This window comes from Hemitrygon akajei, chromosome 4 (genome assembly GCF_048418815.1).
Source record: "Hemitrygon akajei chromosome 4, sHemAka1.3, whole genome shotgun sequence".
Classification (NCBI taxonomy): Eukaryota; Metazoa; Chordata; class Chondrichthyes; order Myliobatiformes; family Dasyatidae; genus Hemitrygon; species Hemitrygon akajei.
The window spans coordinates 141,259,431-141,278,557 of record NC_133127.1 but is presented as its reverse complement, the minus strand read 5'-3'; the positions used below and the strand labels follow the sequence as shown (position 1 = coordinate 141,278,557).

The following is a 19,127-nucleotide window of genomic DNA, read 5'->3' as shown; positions in this document are numbered from 1 at the left end:
CTGCATACAATATTCAAAATCAGGCCTTACCATCGTCTTATACAACGTCAACATAATATCTCAGCCACTTTACTCACAAACCTGTTCTCCGCTCCATGTTGACAAATACAGTACTGTGCAGAAGTCTTAGGCTCCCTATCTGTATGTAACTGCACCTAAGACCTTTGCACAGTACTGTATGCACTTCAATAATAAATTTACTTTGAACTTAGAATTTTAAATACGCCAAAGTCAGCATGGTTTCCTTAATGGGAAATCTTGTCAGACAAGTCTGTTGAGATACTTCGAGAAAATAACAGGCAGGATAGACAAGGGAGAGTCACTGGATATTGTTTACTTGGATTTTTTGAAGGCCTTTGACAAGGTGACACACATGAAGCTGCTGAACATGATAAGAGCCTATGGTATTACTGGAAAGATACCAGCATGGATGGAAGATTGGCTGACTGGCAGGAGGCAAAGAGTGCGAATAAAGGGGTCCTAGTCGGTTTGGACCAGTGGTTTTCCACAGGGTTTGGTATTGGGACCACTTCTTTTCCCATTATGTGTCAATGATATGTACGATGAAATTGATGGCTTTGTGACCAAGTTAGTGGATGATATGAAGATAGGTGGATTGCTAGATTGTGTTGAGGAAGCAAAGAGGTGTCACAAGGACTTAGACAGGTTAGGAGAATGGGCGAAGAAGTGGTAGATGGAATATCAAGTAGGGAAATATATAGTCTTACACTTTGGTAGAAGGAATAATGGCAAAAGCTATTTTCCAAATGGGGAGAAATTTCAAAAATTAGAGGTGTAAAGGAACTTAGGAATTCTGGTGCAGGATTCCCTAAAGGTTAATTTACAGGTAGAGTTGGTGGCAAGGAAGGCAAATGCAATGTTAACATTCATTTCAATATAACTAGGATATAAAAGCAAGGATGTAATTCTGAAACTTTATAAGGTATTAATGAGACTGCACTTGAAGAATTGTGAGCAGTTTTGGGCCCTTTATCTTTGAAAAGATGTGCTGGTATTGTAGAGGGTCCAGAAGGTCATGAGAATGCTTCCAGGATTAAAAGAGTAAATATTTGAGGAGAATTTGATGGTTCTGTGCATGTACTCACTGGAGTGTAGAAGAATGAGAGGGAATCTCATTGAAGCCTATTGAATATTGAATAGTCTGGATAGTGTGAATATAGGAAGGATGTTTCCAATAGTGGGTGAGTCTAGGATTAGTGGGCCCAGCCTCAAAATAGAGGGATGTCCATTTAGAACTGTGATGAGGAGAAATTTCTTTAGGCTGAGAGTAATAAATCTCTGGAATTCATTGGCACAAACAGCTCTGGAGGCCAAATTACTGTGTATAATTAAAGTGGAGGTTGATAGGTTCCTGATTAGATGGAGTGCCAAATGTTATGGAGAGAAGGGAGGAGAATGGAATTGTGAGGGATAATAAATCTGCCATGATGAGATAGCAGAGCAGAACTGATAGACCATATGGCCTAATTCTGCCCCTACTGTATGTCTTCTGGTCTTATTAAGCTAAGCATTCCTTGTTAATCACTCTCTCTATCTGTGTCACCACTTTCATGGAACTTACGTACTTGTATCTCTAGGTCTTCCTGTTCTATTACACTCTCCTGGACCCTATTATTTACTGTGCAAGTCCTGCCTGATTTAACCTGCCAAATGCAATATTTCATACTTATCAGTGTTAAATTCCAGCTGCTATTCCTTGGCCCACTTTTCCCATTGATCTAGTTCCTGTATAATCTTAAATACTCTTCTTCATTGTCTACTAAATCACCAATCTTGGTGTCACCTGTAAACTTACTAACCATTCTCATCCAAATCTTTAATAGAGGGTTGATATAGATGACAACCACCAGTGGATTCATGCTGTACACCACTGGCCACAGGTCTCTAATGTGAAAAACAACCCTTCACTACCACCCTCTGACTAATGTAACCCTCTCTTGGCTTGATAGCTAACTCGGCTAACAGAACTTGGCACTCTCAGTAGCAGTTCATTGGGAATTCAGACATTCATCCCACTTAGAACACAAGTATTATTTGTGGATAAGCACTTCAAATTGCACCAATCCTTTATCTCTGTGGCGTCCATAATAAAGTACCTTAAACACTTACCCTAACACTAATTTAAACACACAAACCACTTAATCACTCTTAAAACAATATTCAAACAACATCTGAAATCTCAGGACGAAGCCCCCACAAAACGTAACCCTCTCACTGGGCTCGTATGCAAACTTGGCTTGATAGCTGACTCAGCTAATAGCCACGTGACCACCTTTCATAAACAATATACATCTGTGGTTTAACCAAACAGGAATGTCTTGATGTTCCAATTGCAAAAACCTTGATTTGAGTGACTGCTATGTAAATACTACCTGTGCACAATTATTGGTTGGCAAGAAATAAAAAATTGTACACCATATAAAATTATAAAGTATATTTACAAACTTCAGTTTTACCAAACAGTAAATAGGAAAAAGAAAAGAAAATGAAAGGGCCCATTACAGTTAAACCACTCTTACGTACAGTTAAACGCTATAGCTCATACTGGAGTATTTGGGCCTCTATCTTACTCACGCTCTGGACTCCCGGTCTGTGTGAAAATCCCCTCAAAGACCGTCTTGAGTAAACTGGCTCTTTCTCTCAGGAGTATTACCCTTCCTCCTTGGAGCTATCCATCTCCACAAATCAGTTCCTGCATCAGGGACTCTCCTTCCAACGGCATTCTGTGGTATCGTCCTTTCTGTCCTGCTCTGCAGCTCCCACCAAAAGACCCCAACACCACAATACAGTCCTTCAGAAAACTCTTCCCCACAGCTCTCTAGAACCTTTTTTCACAACCTACAACCCTGATTTGCTGACTCACACTCCTAAGCTGGACAACATGGGTCCTTATCTTAGCCAAAACCAGAATACGCTTTCCAGTATGGCAAACTGCTTTTACAGAAAACTGCTAATATAAACTACCTCACAGCATAGCAGTGGATATCATAACCAGGCCATTACACTAATATCAATATTCATCATTATTATGCGCCGTGTTGTATGACATGGGCGATCATGGTCTGTCAATGCTCAGGATTGTTCTTGGCAAATTTTTCTACAGAAGTGGTTTGCCATTGCCTTGTTCTGGGCAGTGTCTTTACAAGATGGGTGACCCCAGTCATTTTCAATACTCCTCAGAGACTGTCTGTCTGGTGTCAATGGTCGCATAACCAGAACCTGTGATATGCACTGGCTGATGATATGATCATCCACCATCTGCTTCCATGGCTCATGAGACTTTGATCAGGGGAGGAACAAAGCAGGTACTACACCTTGCGGATGTATCTCCACCCCTTGCCACCTAATATCAATATTAGGGAAGTTATAATCGCCTACTGATGCAATTATATTATTCTTGCTGCTATCTCTGCATATATAATCCTTGAGTTCTTTTGACGATTGGGAGGATGGGGAGGAAGTGCTATGTTACAATCCCATCAAAGTGATCATCCCTTCTAATTTCTAAGATCCAACCATATTGTCTCTTTTCAGTAAAACCCCACAAATATCTCAAAGTACTTCCCAATCAAAAACATACTTGAACCTCTGTCATGCCTGGAACAACTGTACCCTTGAACATTGAGCTCACAGTCCTGCCCATTCCTCAACCATGTTTTGTTATAGTTAAAATATCCCAGTCCCATGTTCTTTGCCTGAGATCATCTGCCTTACCAGTCCAGTTTCTCGTTTTAAAGTTTGACATAGTTGAGTCTATTGGACCTTTCTTGCTCATTGTCTTATCACCACCTGTCCTGCGTACAGAAATTACTTGCTTTAACTTCTATTATTATACTCGCTTTTGTATCTGCTACAATACTGCTTTGGATGTGTCCACCTTACTAAAGCTCCTTTCTATGGTTCTCTCAGTATCATGGATGTTTCTGAGCGAATCCAGATGCAGCTACAGCCACTCAGCGTAGTCAGTCAGGAGTTGCAAGTGGACTTGCTTCCCACAGCTGCAGTCACCAAGGACAATGGATGTTTCCCTGATATTCCGCATTCTGCAAGTGGATCATGTGACTAATTACCATGTCAAAACCTCAAGTCTACAATATAAATTACAAGCTCTTTCTTTGCTTTAAAACTGCTTTGCCTCCTTGCCAAAACCTCTCAAAACACAGCCTCAGCACTTCACCCATAATAACTCCTCTCAGAGTTGTTACTCCAAGAAGCCAGTTCCAATATAGCTCAGCTTCTTTTAAACCTTCTCACTGGAATGAGTTTCCTAGGATTCTGAAGATTAAAGAACAAGAGGTCTTACTTTGCACAGCTCCTTTTTAAATCTCACTCAGCAGGAATGTCAGCACAAAAATGTTTCCCATTCTATGAAAAGTGTCAGAACTCTTCTTTCCAATTCTCTCCTTAACTTTGAGATAAGGAGTGCTGCAGTGATAGACTATTCATAGTCAGGGGACCCATCTTTGATTATGCTTTTTGTTGCCCCATATTTAACTCCCTTCTCCACTTCCTGATTTTCTTCAACAAGTCAATGTGAAAAGCACTATATGATTTTTCTCATTACTGCACTGAATTAATTGAACCATCTTGCACATTCATTTGGCACACCTGGTGTTCAATTTCCATTGTATCACTTAAAATATTTTATCATGTCTTACAATAGACTATAACATTCCCCAGAAAACTGTGTCTCTCTTCCTGTATTCCTCCTATAGTATGTCGGATGAATAATTGGCCTACTTCTATATTAGCTATGAACTGCTGACAAAGACTCATGAACAACAGCTGGTGTTTTCCTGCTGCTGTTTGTATAGAATTTCTATAGCAACAAATGTATTGTTGTCCTTCAAGTCTGTACCAAAAAGACAGCGTAGGTATGTTTTACACAACTTGTTAAAACATCTGCACGAGCTGCTGCTACAAGATTAACTTCAAAGTTCAAAGTAAATATATTTTCCAAGTGCATACAGTACTGTGCAAAAGTCTTAGGCACACACACATATATTATTGACATCAGGAGAGGAAAACTGCAGGTCCATGAGCCAGTCTTCATTGGGGATCAGAGGTGAAGAGAGTCAGCAACTTTAAATTCCTTGGTTATAGTTTCAGAGGACCTGTCTTGGGCTCAGCATGTAAATGCAATTATGTAGAAATCACAGCAATGTCTCTACTTAGGAGCTTGGAAGGACATATAAAACTTTGAAAAACTTCTATAGATTTGTGGTGTAGAGTATATTGGCTGCTTGCATCACAGCCTGGTATGGAAACACCAATTCCCTTGAAAGGAAAATCCTAAAAAAAGTAGTGGATATGGTTCAGTCCTTCATGGGTAAAGCCCTCCCCATCACTGAGCATATGTATACAAAGTATTGTTGCAAGAAAGCAGCATCCACTAAACAGGACATGCTCTCTTCTCGCTGTTGCACCAAGAAGGTTGTACAGGAGCCTTAGGATTCAAACCACCAGGTTCAGGAACAGTTATTACTCATCAACAATCAGGTTTTTGAACCAAAGAAGATAACTTCACTCAACTTCACTCATCCCATCACTGAACTATTCCCACAACCTATGGACTCACTGTCAAGGACACTTCATCCCATGTTCTCAATATTTATTGCTTATTTATTATTAATATCATTTTTTCTTTTTGTATTTGCACAGTTTGCTGTCTCTTGTGCACTGTTGGTGTGGTCCTTCATTAATTCTATTAGGATTATTGGATTTATTGAGTATGCTCACAAGAAAATGTTTCTCAATGATGTGCATGGTGATTAGACTTTCAGAAGGCATTTGACAAGGTGCCACATATGAGGATGCTTATCAAGTTAAAAGCCCATGGTATTTCAGGAAAGGTGCTAGCATGGTTAACGCATTGGCTGATGTGTAGGAGGCAGTGAGTGGGAATAAAAGGATCCTTTTCTGGTTGGCTGCCAGTGACCAGTGGTGTTCTGCAGGGGTCAGTGTTGAGAACACTTCTTTTTATGCTGTATATAAATGATTTAGATGATGGAATAGATGACTTTGTTGCCAAGTTTGCAGATGATATGAAGATTGGTGGAGGGACAGGTAGTGTTGAGGAAACAGGTAGGATGCAGAAGGATTTAGACAGATTCGGAGAATGGGCAAGAAAATGGCAAATGAAATGCAATGTTGGAAAATGCATGGTCATACACTTTGGTAGTAGAAATAAATATGCAGTCTACTTTCTAAACGGGGAGAAAATCTGAGCTGCAGAGGGACTTGGGAGTCCTTGTGCAGAACACCATAAAGATTAACTTGTAGGTTGAGTCAGTGGTGAGAAAGGCAAATACCATGTTAGCATTCATTTCAAGAGGTCTAGAGTACAAGAGCAAGGATGTGATGCTGAGGCTTTAGAAGGAACTGGTGAGGCCTCACCGTCAGTATTGTGAACAGTTTTGGGACCCTCATCTTAGAAAAGATGTGCTGGCATTGGAGAGGGTCCAGAGGAGGTTCCCAAAGATGATTCAATGAACAAAAGGGTTATCATACGAGGAACAGTTGATGGCTCTGGGTCTGTACTCGTTGGGATTCAGAAGGATGGGCGGGGATCTCAGTGAAACCTTTCGAATATTGAAAGGCCTAGATAGAGTAGATGTGAGAGGATGTTTCCCATGGTGGGAACATCTAGGACAAGAAGGCATAGCCTCAGGTTAGAGGGACGCCCTCTCAAAACCGAGATGTGGGGACATTACTTTCACCAAAGTGTGGTGAATTTGTGGAATTTGTTGCCACATGCAGCTGTGGAGGCCAGGTCATAGGGTGTATCTATGGCAGAGATTGATAGGTTCTTGATTAAACATGGCATCAAAGGTTTTATAGGGGAAGAAAGCTGAGAAATGGAGTTGAGGAGGAGAAAAAAATAGGATCAGCCATGATTGAATGGCAGAGCAAACTGGATGGGCCAAATGACCTATTTCTGCTCCTGTGTCTTTTGGTCGTATAGATATGTACTTTGATCATTTACTTTTTTAAACTGTTCCTGAACCTGGTTGTGTGGGTCTTGAGACTCCTGTACCTTCTTCTTGATGTCAACAGCAAGAAGAGAGAATGGCCTGGAAGATGGGGTTCTCTGATGATGGATGTTGCTTGCATTTATTAGATTTAACTTGCGGTACATTACCAAACACACTACAGTACATTCCTGTCAGATGTATGTTAAAAATAGTTAAACTTCTCATTACTACCATCAGAGAAGAAGTCCTGGAGCCTGAAGACCCACATTGAATGTTTTAGGAACAGCTCTTCCATTCTGCCATCAGATTTCCAAACAGTCTATTAACCCATGAACATCACCTCATTATTCCCCCTTTCCAGTGTTTATTTATTTTATTTTTATTGCAACTTGCAGTAATTTTTTATGTCTTGCGCAGTATGCTGCCAGGAAACAAAGAAGTTCACCAAATACATCAGAATCAAGTTCTATGAATGAAACCCAAAATGGTAATTTTAATTCTTCACATTTAGCAAAAATCAGGATCATGCGGTTGAAAGTGTCCTTGTCTCAAACATGCTGGACTCAATCGGTACCTTAAGGTTCTAATTATTAAGGATATAAACTTTTAAAATAATGATGAGTGACTAATAGAAATTTGAGGACTGATTTGAACTTGTATACAATGAAAACATCAGGGTTTGTCTTAAATCTCATGGAGAAAAATATTTTCAGGTTAAATATGATTTGTGCCAACTCTGAATATTCAGGGACACCTCATCATTTTTGGGTACAATGGATATACACATCAACAGACAACACACCATGATTATCTGTTACTCCAGTGATAAATTAGTGTTAAAAATAAATGTTTTGACTTCAGACTGAATAATTGATGAACGAAGGAATCTGAAGTACAACTGAATAGAATCCCCTTGTAAGGCTAAAATAATTGCTTTTGGATGATAAAAGCCTTTGGAATATGTAATGCAGCTTTCATTTTTCTATTTGATTTTGCTTTCTTCCCCAAGGATTTTCTTTATAGTGAACTATGTGCTTTAGATAAAATAATATATAATTGAAAAGAAAAGGATTAATCAAAGCTTGGTTAGATTCAGCACATGTATGCAACATTTTGTTCTCTCTAACTTGCTTTAATGATAAGCCTTACTCTCAACTTTAACATGAACACACAGATTACTAGTGAGACACAGGTCAAAACTGGTTAAATATAAACTGTATGTGTCTGACATATGCCATTATTGATTTGGTACAGCTTGTGGTGAAGCACAAAGTGGCCCAAAAATTTGGAATTGATCAACAAATGCTGATCTATTTTCCCCTGTTGGCTACACAAGAATGGCATCTCTTATAACCTCTCAAGTGGTTCATGGATTTGCTAGATGTATGTTATAAATACCAATTAAAACTACTGTCATAAGTAATTAATATCACAGATATTCTTTTAATGATCTGGTAATTGTTAATGACTTTCAAATAGCTTCATTTGTCCAGAAGAAGAAAAAATATTGTTGAGCCTCATTTCTTCAAATGTGGCACTGTTTAGGAGATGTTAAAATGACAAAAGTTTAAACTTGTAAAATTTGTTTGAATTTACCTACCTGTCTTCTTTTCCCTCTCTTGTTCCCAGTTGATCTATGACTCTCTATTTCTCTTTCTCTGCTTAATTTAGCATTAAATTCTCTCATTCTGACTCACTTTCTTTTTCAATCCTTTCTCTTGTTTATTGTTTTGTGAGCTACATTGTTTGTCCCATCATTCATCAATGTCCCAGGTGCCTTGTTGTACTCATTATGAAAGTAGATAATTACATACCCAGCAATTTACAAGGCAATTCTTTTTCAGCTAAAGAGTGTGGAAAAATGTGGCTAACCAGTCATTCCCTGAGATGTCCTGTTCCAGCAAATTGTAGGCAATTTTCTTTTACCACAGTAGATTATTTTTATTGCTTTGTGCCGAGGTATAAAATTGGTTTGTTAATTATAGTTCTATTGCAAAGACCTGTTTGCACATTATGTAATTTTATAGAAAGATTTTAACTATGTTGTATTGTCATATTTAATGTAATGTATTGGAATATTATTTCCAGTCTCTTTTTAGTTGCACCTTACATAACACATACTAGATGATTCACTCTGGATCAAAGCTGTATATACTTTTATAAAGTTATTTATACCATGATTTCCCATTTGTATTCTTTGATATTACATAACTAACCAGGACTGGAAACAAGACAGAATCATTCAGGAATATAGAAGAAGAAAGGAAAGAACGATGGTGCCCTGTTACTGAATCTAGAGTTCAAAAATAAAACTATCTGGCTCCATGGATATTCCAGAAAATCTTTTCCCTAACATTGTCTGCCTTCAAATTTCCAGCATCTGGAGTATTTCACTTTTATATATAAACCAAATTCATTTTTGACTTCTGACTTTTATTCTGTTCCATGGCATGATAGAAACAGAGCCGTAAATCAATTAATCATATAGGATATGGCATTGATTATCAATCTCATTAGTTTTCAAATCCACTTGAGGCACTTGAGATATAAAATGGGCACTAATTTCCTAACAAGAGCACACTGTCCACAATTGCTGTCTAGACTTACCATTCATTCAGATTTAGCTTTCTCGGATCTGGAACACTAATGTCACATCCTGAGAACCTGGAGTTAAATGGGAAAACTTTGGATGTCAACAGGACAAAAAAGGAGTGGTGACTAGACTTCCCTGAAAGCCTTTCACAACCAGTGAGCTACACTCTCATTTTGCCGTTTGGATAACCTTTAAATGTTTTTTCAGTGCTTATGTAGGTTTTTGATTGCAGAAATAATATACAGAACTACAATGAAACAAAGGATCACAGAATGTTAAGAATTATTATTTTAAAATCTGAACCATAAATGCAAACATCAAAAATATTAAACAAAACATTCTTTGCCTTTTTTTCCTCTCAGCCTCGTAATTATCATTCAAATCTTGCATCAGGTGCTAGCACCAGTGCTGCGAAATTCAGTTATTATTGCTCTTCCACTGAACACCTCGTGACGTCCAGCTGAGGAATTGCCAATAGAGCTTGGGCGGTAGTTTATAACCTCCAAGGTCATCTGGAAATCCTTTAAAACTACCAACAAACCCCAGCAAAACCGGAGCCTCTAACATTCTTTGTAATTGAAGAATCAAAAGACATCCATATAGATATGTAGGTATGACAAATTTTTAAAAATATATATCTGTGTGATTGCCAAAGGTTTTAAATTTTGAATAGTGTCTGTCAAATTATCTTTGTCAGCATTCACGTTTTGAGCTCCAATCCTAGGCTGGTGTAATAGCAGCGTGGCAACTAAAGATGAAAGGATGTGCTTGGAATACTTGACATAATTTCAACAGAAATCCACATTATTAAATATACTTTGTAAAGGAAAATTGTAATTACCTTTAATTTATAGAGGATGCATTAGTGCGGTTAAGTGTAGTTTATTAGCAAGAAACATACTTAATTTCTTCACAATACTTACTCTCAGAGCAACTGCAGTTGTAAACAAAAATATAACACCAGAAAATCTCAGCTGATCAGGCAGTGTCTGTGAAAGCAAAGGGGTATTCAATGTTTCAGTTTGAGACCTTGCTTCTAGACTGAGAGTGTAAAGGGAAAGGATGTTGCCAGGACTTGAGAAACTGAGTTACAGAGAAAGGTTGAACAGGTTAGGACTTTATTCCCTGGAGCATAGAAGAATGAAGGGAGATTTGATAGAAGTATATAAAATTATGATGGGTGTAGCTAGAGTGAATGCAGACAAGCTTTTTCCACTAGGAGAGAAAAAAAAAAACAGGACATGGGTTAAAGGTGAAGGGGGAGAAGTTTAAAGGGAACATTAGTGGGAGCTTCTTCACACAGAGAGTGGTGGGAGTGTTGAATGAGCTGCCGGATGAAGTGGTAAATGCAGGCTCACTTTTAACATTTAAAAAAAACTTGGACAGGTACATGGATGAGAGGTGTATGGAGGGATATGGGCCAGGTGCAGGTCAATGGGACTAGGCAGAAAAATGGTTCGGCACAGCCAAGAAAGGCCAAAAGGCCTGTTTCTGCACTGTAATGTTCTATGGTTCTATGGAAAACAGCTTGTATAAAAAGATTATGAAAGCTGATAACGAAGGAAAGTGATGCATGGAACCAGATAAATGGGAGGTGTGGTGGGCAGATGGGGCTTGGTGGATGAGGGAAAAGAAGCTGAGGGGAACTTCAACTTCAAGCCTATTATTAGTAGTTTATAAAAGAATAAACTATTAAGGCATGAAATATAACCAGCTAAAGTGATCAGTCAGTTGAGATACTGTGTCAGACTTTTAAGTGGATCTTTCAGAATACATATGGACCAAATAAAAAGAAAATTCCAAAGGGACTGTCTGTGCTTAACTGAAACAAGATAGTATCAAACTCAAAGAGGAATTATAGATTAGGTGGGTGGTTAGAACACTGGGTAGATTATCAAATAGGCAACTAGAAGATTAATACAGAATGAATAATTAGAATAAGCAATGAAGTTTATAAACAGATATACACTTATTTTTAATAAAGTGTTATCAACATCAGAGTTGGACCAATGGAAATTAATGTGAGAAATTGGCAATTGGAAAAAAGAAGATGGTAGATCAATTAGATATATCTTTTGCCTTAGTCCTTACTATAGAGGATATAGTTACAGCCCAGAAATGGAGTAACATTGGAAATTGGAAGAGAAAGAGGAACTAAGGAAAATTATAATCAACAGGGAAGTGATACCAAGGGAATAGTTGGAGGGACAACTGACAAATTTCAGATGGAGGTGAGTTTCACCCTCGAGCCTTAAAAAAGTAGTAAATGAGCTGCAGTGGCTTTAATTTTTCTAAATTCAGTTTTGCTTTGTGCGTGGGAGGATATTTTTGGGGGTTAATGATCGGAAAGCCATTCTTTTTTTGTGTGTCTGGCGGGTTTGATGTTTCTCTCTGAATGACTTTCATGTTCTTTCTTTGTTTTGTGACTATCTGGAGAAGAGAGATTTCAGAGTTGTATATGGATACATGCTTTGATAATAAATGAACCTTTGATCTCTTTCCTTATTAAGTGTTGGAACAGCTTTAGGGAGTGAATGAACTACTCCTGCTAGTAAGTTGAAAGTTTGAATGTCTTTGTCCTTACCAATACTAAGATAGTGTTGGAGTAGCATAAATTCATTTCACTCCAGTTATTGTAGCCTTATCTATAGGTGCAGAATTACTATTGCCAGTCAGTCTCCTTTTAAGAATGTCGATACAAGAGATTGCTGATGTTGGCATTTGGAGTAATACACGAGATGGTGGAGGAACTCAGAGGGAGGGCCAGGTGGTGCCAATAGATGTTCCTCAAGCAACTTGGGTGTCACCTTTTAAGAATGTTGTAACTCTTCCTAAAATTATTTTCTTGTGTGCAATTATGGTAGGTATCAGATTGCTTCCATCACAAAGTGCAATTTACAAAAACCAACCCTGTCCTGATGGTTAGTGACATGAATAACTCAAGTTCTGATAGAAACCTTCAATCAGACCTTGGGGATACATAATGCCCTACAAGAGATCTTTAAACGTGAAATATCCTTGGAGAGTAAGACCATATATTTTGGATATATATCTCAAGAATGGTTGAAAAGAGATAAATATTTAATGAATATACTGTTGGTGGCTGGTAAAAAGACTCTTACTAGGAAATGGTTATCACAGGAGAGCCCAACTTCAAATACATGGATGGAAATTACAATGGACATTTACAAAATGGAGAAGATAACAGCATTTGTTAATCATAAGCTGGAACAATTTGATTCATACTGGGAAAAATAGTTTAACTACATAATGCCTCATAGGCCTGATTTTATTCTCACAAATCAATGAATCTGTTGTAAAAAAAAGATCACTCCCTACTTGTATATAGTTTTTTCCTTTTGCTTGATTTTTCTTTCCACTCTTTTCTATAAGTGTATACCTCAGATAAATACTTTGTGGAGATTTGTGATACATATGATTATATGATATATATGTACAATGTCTGAAATACATCTTATGGAAATGCTTGTTTGGTGAACTTCAATAAAAAAATTACAAAAAAAAGAAAGAGATGTAAAAATATATTAGCAAAGACAAATTTAAGTTAGACAATATTTATTTGTCCAGTATACGTAGCTTATGATGTTTATGTTGTAAAATATGATATTAAAAATCTTAATTTTGTAATTTTGTTCAAGCTTGCACTTTTCAACAGATTAACTGGATAATATAGACATAAACAGGAATTTTCCTATTGAATATTTCTGATTAGTAATTCAATAGATTACAGTTGATTCAATAGAAGTGGATAATAAATATTCTAAAACTGATCTTATAATAAACAGATGTAAAGATTAGTGTTTCTAATTAAGAGGCAATGTCTCCAAAGGCACTTTCCTCCCACAGGTGATAACATTGGAATGATTGTAGCATCTTAATTTTCCTTAAAATAAACAGCATTCTTTAATTTTTTTCATGATGTTGAGTGACCCAACCATTGTTTTCACTACAGAACAGGACCTTGGTGATTGTAGGGATGACTTACGGTGGACTGAAAAGCTTGAGCATATTGACATTAAGAAAGAGGAGGTGCTGGAGATTTTGGAAAGTATCAAGTTGGATAAGTCACCAGGACTGGATGAGATATACCCCAGGCTATTTTGGGAGGCAAGGGAGGAGATTGCTGAGCTTCTGACAATGATCTTTTGTATTATCAATGGGGACGGGGAAAGGTTCCTGAGGATTGGAAGGTTGCTGGTTTTGTTCCCTTATTCAAGAAAGGGAGTAGAGATAGCCCAGGAAATTACAGTGAGTCTTACTTCAGTGGTTGGTAAGTTGATGGAGAAGATCCTGAGAGGCAGGATTTATGAACATCTGGAATGGCATAATATGATTAGGAATAGTCAGCAAGGCTTTGCTAAAGGCAGGTCGTGCTTTATGAGCTTGATTGAATTTTTTGAGGGTGTGACGAAACACATTGATGAAGGTAGAGCAGTAGATGTAGTGTATATGGATTTCAGCAAGGCATTTGATATGGTACCCCATGAAAGGCTTATTGAGAAAGTAAAGAGGCATGAGATCCAAGGGGACCTTGCTTTGTGGATCCAGAATTGCCTTGCCCACAGAAGCCAAAGAATGGTTGTAGATGGGTCATATTCTGCATGGAGGTCGGTGACTAATGGTGTGCCTCAGGGATCTGTTCTGGGACCCCTTCTGTTCATGATTTTTATAAATGACCTGGATGAGGAAGTGTGGGGATGGGTTAGTAAATTTGCTGATAACATAAAGGTTGGGCGTGTTGTGGATAGTGTGGAGGTCTGTTAGAGGTTACAGTGGGACATCGATAGGATGCAAAACTGGGCTGAGAAGTGGCAGATGGAGTTCAACCCAGATAAGTGTGAGATGGTTCATTTTGGTAGGTCAAATATGATGGCAGAATATAGTATTAATGGTAAGACTCTTGGTAGTATGGAGGACCAGAGGGATCCTTGGGTCTATGTCCTTAGGACACTCAAAGCTGCTGCGCAGGTTGACTGTGTGGTTAAGAAGGCATACAGTGCATTGGCCTTCATCAGCCATGGGATTGATTTCAACAGCCGAGAGGTAATGTTGCAGCTATATAGGACCCTGGTCAGACCCCACTTGGAGTACTGTGCTCAGTTCTAGTCACCTCACTACAGGAAGGATGTGGAAACTATAGAAAGGGTGCAGAGGAGATTTACCTGGATTGGGGAGCATGGCTTATGAGAATAGGTTGAGTAAACTTAGCCGTTTCTCCTTGGAGTGACGGAGGATGAAAGGTGACCTGATAGAGATGTATAAGATGATGAGAGGCATTGATCATGTGGATAGTCAAAGATTTCTTTCCCCAAGGCTGAAATGGCTAACACGAGTGGGAACAGTTTTTAGCTGTTTGAAAGTAGGTACAGAGGGGATTTCAGGGGTAAGTTTCTTTTACACATAGAGTGGTGAATGTGTGAAATGGGCTGCCAGCGACTTTGGTGGAGACGGGTACAATAGAGTCTTTTAAGAGACTCCTAGATAGGTACATGGAGCTTAGAAAAATAGAAGGCTATGGGTAACCCTAGGTCATTTCTGAAGTAAGTACATGTTCGGCACAGCATTGTGGGCTGAAGGGCCTGTATTGTGCTGTAGGCTTTCTGTTTCTATGTTTCTAATGCCTCAAAAGGACAAAGAACTGGCTGGAATTAAATGAAGAGAATCACTTGAGGACTAATGGAGCATATATATTTGAGCAGGTTAAAGGGAATGTGATAGTGAATTAATATCTTGTTTACTACAAATGTGGCAGCTGTGTAAAAGTACTTGTAATAAGTTTTTAGATGCTTGACCTCACAAATCAACAACCATCGTAGTTGGAAAGGACACTGTCGTGATTCATCAGAATTATATTCAAAGCAAAGGAATAATATTATAAAGGCATCGATTTACTTTGGTTAGTATTCCCTGGGAAATCGAGATAAAAGAAGCTGAATGTTAAAATCAGTGCTCGATCTTTCAGAAATGAGATTAGGTAATTTTACTTTACCAGAAAGAGTAGTGGAAATTTAGCACACACTCCTCCAGATGGTTGCAAAATGCTGGTTGGAATTTTCAAGACAACGGACTTAAATTTTGGATGGAATTGCAAGATAAGGATTAAAGGTGAGATACAGATAAGCCATGATTTAAGTGGGGAAATAGAGAAAACCTGAAAGGTTTATGTTTGTTCTGATGTTCAGCAAACAAGTCTTGTCTGAAATCTACACATTTGAGAAGAACTTGAGCAGTAGTGTTGAATATGCCTCTAACATACATTGCTGTCCTTCACCATCCGTGAGATAACATTTCCAAGCACTATTACAACCAACATATGTATTACTGTCCATCAGCGCCTCCTTAAAGTGTGGGATTAAATTAAGTTTCACCAACATCATCCATGTTACATAGCATACAAGATCCTTTCAAATCCCAATGAACAAATCACATGTAAACTGTGCTGTTTACATTTTCCATTACTTACTGTATGAGATCTGTGCCTCATAGAGTTATTCAATAACATCCCACAAAGTAAGGTAATATTTGTTTGATTTACCTCTGTAGTATGACTGGACAACTTATTATTACATCCACTCCTCAGCAAATGACATTAGTAAACTACAGATCTTCCCATTCTTATGAAATGCAATGCCAATGAAGCCAGGTGATTTATGGGTCTTGGCTTCCTATGATGGCAGCAATTGCAATAGATAAGTGTTGAAGTACTCACTAAAGATCACACCAGCTACACACAATATCAAAGAGAACTATCGTATACTCACCAGAATTATCCCACAGGAAAACATTCAATTGTCTGAGTATTTCACATTCAGTAAATCTGAAACAAAAAATATAATGCAATTGAATAATCATGAATTTATTATATCTAATGGTTATATATCATCACTGGTAGCCAACTGGTTGTCTCCAAAGGTCGAGCACATAATAGGCTACACTGTAGCCTATTACTGATAGGACTGATATGTACTGTACTCTTCTAAATATATTATCACTAAATCATTTTATCAAATTAAAAGCAACTGTGTCAATAATCACACAACATAAACATATCTTGAAGTGGCAAAGACACTCATTTCAAATTGAGAAGAAGATTGTAGGCCACTGACTTTAATATGTACTATTTACAAATTAGATTTAAAAATATAAATTTAATACACATGAGAATTTTAGAATATTAAACTGTAACAGTAAATCTGTGGAAATAGAAGCTGGAATTCAGTAAGAACTGATGAAATATTACACTGAAGCACAATAGTCCACATTGCTAATTTGATGTCTGTCACATGAAGGACTTCCTCTCTCATTTTGTGGGCCCAGTAAAGATTGATATATTTACTTAAGAAAAGCACAACTGGGGAAAGTCTTCTGCCATTTATCAAAGCATTGCAATGAATATGCATTTGTCCTAAACACTCGGGTATTGCAAAAGGAAGCAGTGAAGATCCAGTTTAGTTTTTGTTTTAAGTGTTTGTGTTTTCATAAGCATTCTACTGTGAAGAATACACAGTGAAAAGATTAATTTGTTGACCACTGTGCAAATAGCATTAAGTCTACTGCAACGAGTCAACCTCAATGCAGTCTCCTTGCAGTCAGCGAACCAGAAAGGTTTAAACAATCTTTACCTGAAATCAGAGGTGCAAGCTTAATAGTGTTGAAGGTTCCAAATTGTGCTAAATAAAAGTCAATTGTCAATTTGATGCGAGACACTAGAATAGCAATTCAGCTTTGGTAGCATAATAAAAATAGGGAACCCGTCGTAACTGACCAACAGTTATACAGAACAGGGAGTAAATCTGCTATCTGCTTGTTTTCGCACTTCGACAGTCAACTTTTACATTAAAGCCGCATCAGTTGATGAGTCGGGCTAAAATTTGCTAAGGTGCCAGCTGCAAAGCTAGCATTCTAATGAGACTAGCAGTTTCAAAATGATTGAGTCATAAGCTCCCAATCTTTACACTGCAGAGAAATGTGTATTTTCATTTTCTATCTCAATTCCTATTGTAAATATAGACTAAAATATTAATTTTAATCATTGTGCCTTTCTCCCAAATTTACCACTTACCCAAAGGGAGATGAACCCCCAAATTAAAAAGAAAACTTCAGCATCAAGTTAATGGAAATGAAGGAGATTTAGAAAATGTTTGAATGACTTAGCAGGTCAAGCAGTTTTTGTGGTGAGAGAAGCAAAGGCAACACTAAGAGTCAATTAATGTTGGCTTCAGATTAACCGCTCTTTCTATTGTTCTGCCTCTCAAAAGAAAATTTAACTGGGCTGTTTCAATAAAGGGGACCTGAACTATAGCCCTTGTTTTAACCAAGCAGTTTCAATAATAGGACCCTGAATGACAACCCTGGTTTAACGGCCAAGCACTAGTTTGTAAGTCTGACGTGAGAGTTTCATTTTCTACCTTGGAAAGATTGCACTCACCAAACTGCCTATTGTTCCGATCCTATTGAAGGAAGTACAAGGTTAATAATATTCTTGGCATTGTTAAAAATTGTGATAGAACAAAAGAAAACCCTATGTCCATATTATCTGAAGACTATTCATATCTAATTTGTGCACATCATATCTGTATGAGAGACGTTATAAACTACTCAAGCTATGCAGCATCAGTTGAACCACCCAGAAGAATTGAATCTTTATAAAATTAACCAATGTTCTATTTGTTAGAGTGACAAATGTTTGATTCAGTAAGCGTGTTTCATGTTTTGTTATTAAAGTGATGAGCGGTAGTCAATATATGAAGTTTATGGCAAAGGAGTCTGTCAGGCTCCCCTCTCTTCTAATATCATAAATTGGATATTTTCATAATCTGGCAACTTTATGTCACTGAAAATATGAAAAAAAACATTTGCCCACAAAGCCCACATTCACACCATACAATCCAGGACATTTCTCACATTCTCATTTTGATTCACTATCTTGGTGTTGAAGGCCTTCTTGATTATGGATCTGACTTTAATCACCATGGTACCTACCAGGACAAATCAGGATGTGTGCCTTTAACAGTCCTAATGATTTTATACTTCAATCTATTAGATGCAATCTTGTCAGTTTTTCCTGGCTAGATGATATTGAAATATTCTTCCTTTTTTTAGGAGTTTGTAAGTAGATGAGACATTTTCAATATTGAACCATCTACCCTGAGAGTCAGTTCATACAGAATTAATTTTGGATGAGCAGTCAGCTATGTCCCCTCCCCACCTCTCAAGATTTAACCACTTCAGCTACATATCTGGGGCAATCTGCAGCAGCTAATTAACCTACTACCCCACACATTCTTGGGATGTGTAAGGAAACTGGAAAATCCAGATTGAACCCATGAGATCACAGGGAGAGCATGCAAGAACGACGAGTCAGCTTACAGAGAGGAGGTGCAGCGGTTGACGGACTGGTGCAGAGCCAACAACCTGTCTCTTAATGTGAAAAAAAGAGATGGTTGTTGACTTCAGGAGGGCACGGAGTGACCACTCCTCGCTGAACATCGACGGCTCCTCGGTAGAGATCATAAAGA

The 19,127-nt window shown here is 38.0% G+C and overlaps 1 protein-coding gene across 1 annotated transcript in view; it reads right to left on the bottom strand.

The window, feature by feature from the left end:
* The window catches only part of tenm4 (teneurin transmembrane protein 4), a 2,228,071-nt gene that overhangs the window by 1,633,775 nt on the left and 575,169 nt on the right, over positions 1-19,127 (bottom strand). Inside the window, exon 2 of the mRNA XM_073043455.1 lies at positions 16,371-16,426. The gene's annotated coding sequence lies outside the window, so the exon portion shown is untranslated. The remainder of the gene's footprint in view (positions 1-16,370; positions 16,427-19,127) is intronic.